The following is a 1408-nucleotide window of genomic DNA, read 5'->3' on the forward strand; positions in this document are numbered from 1 at the left end:
CATTCTGCCGTTGGGATGTGTAGGAAGAGGGGGGTCCTCACATGGGATGTGTAGGAAGAGGGGGGTCCTCACATGGGATGTGTAGGAAGAGGGGGGTCCTCACTGACAGCCTTGGGAAGGGGGGTCGCCCTGGCCCCTCAACCCACAGCAAAATTGGATGTGCTGGGGGGGGAAAGCTGGGAGGGCTCAAAGGGGGTCAGGCCGAGTGGGAAGAGAAGGACAGGGAATAATCCCAGGTCAGGGGATGAGCCGTTGTCCCAGGACACGGGATGCTGGGGAGGTTTGGTTTTTGGGGATTTCTCCAGCCCAGCCGCAGCTCATCCTGACACTGCAGGTAACAATTCCCATCAGAAGTGGGTACAGTGGGATTTTTCGGTCGGACATGAGGCTGGCTGAGGCCACTTTTCTCTTAAGGCCTGGTGGGAAATGGGGTCACACTGAGGTACCCCAAAATCCCAGCATCCTCTCACATGGTGTGATGAATCCTGCAAAACCTCCCATCTCCTGGGGAGCCTTCAGGGAGGCTGGGATAATACCCAGGGATATATAATACAGGGATAATCTCTGTGGCCACTAAACCCAAACCACAGCTGTGACCCACAGCCCTCCCAGCACGGCTCGTGGCTCTCCGGCAGCGCTGGGATTCCGGAGGTGACCGTTATCCCTGTCTGCCAGAGCCAGGGAAAACAGATCCCAGCCAGCGCTGCCGTGGCTCCGGCACATCTGCTGCCCACACCGGGGGTCCTCCTGTGCCCCCCCAAGCCCGGGGGTCTGGATGCTGTGGCAGGAGTGTGTCCCCACCGACCCTGGGGGGCTCTGGGGACCAGCACGAGCCCCCCGGTCCCAGTGGGTGCTGTGGGGTGTCCCAGCACCCCCCTGCAGCTCCCCAAAGGAGGGGTGGCACCCCCGTGGGGAGCAGGGGAGGTGGGTGCTGATGGGGATGCCCCCGGGGTTGGGGGAGGTGGAGGGGACCAGGGCAAAGCAGCAGAGGGGGGTTCATCGCCCACCCACCGTCCCGCGGGGATGATGCGGGACGTGGGGGTGATGCGGGGTGGGGACACGCGGGGGGAGCGTCCCTGGGGCTCCGTGGGCGGAGCTGGAAGAGTCCCGGGGAAAATGCAGGTGGGAAAACGAAGGATGAAGGGGCAGAACCCTCGGAGCTCCGCCAGGGGAGGCTGGGAGCGTCCCGGAGATATGCGGGGGAAACCGGAGAGCACCGGGGGGCGAGGTGGGGGGGGTAGGGGGGTATCCTTTGGGGGGCTCCGCGGGGAGAACCGGGAGCATCCCAGAGCCATGCAGGGGGACACCGAGGGACACCGGGGCGGCGGTGCTGGGGCGGCATCCCGGGGGACAAGCGGGGGGCTCTGCCCGCGGCGCTGTGCAATGCGGGGAGCGGCCGGGAGATGGC

The sequence above is a fragment of the Lepidothrix coronata genome, unplaced genomic scaffold, assembly GCF_001604755.1.
Source record: "Lepidothrix coronata isolate B3197 unplaced genomic scaffold, Lepidothrix_coronata-1.0 Scaffold199, whole genome shotgun sequence".
Taxonomy (NCBI): domain Eukaryota; kingdom Metazoa; phylum Chordata; class Aves; order Passeriformes; family Pipridae; genus Lepidothrix; species Lepidothrix coronata.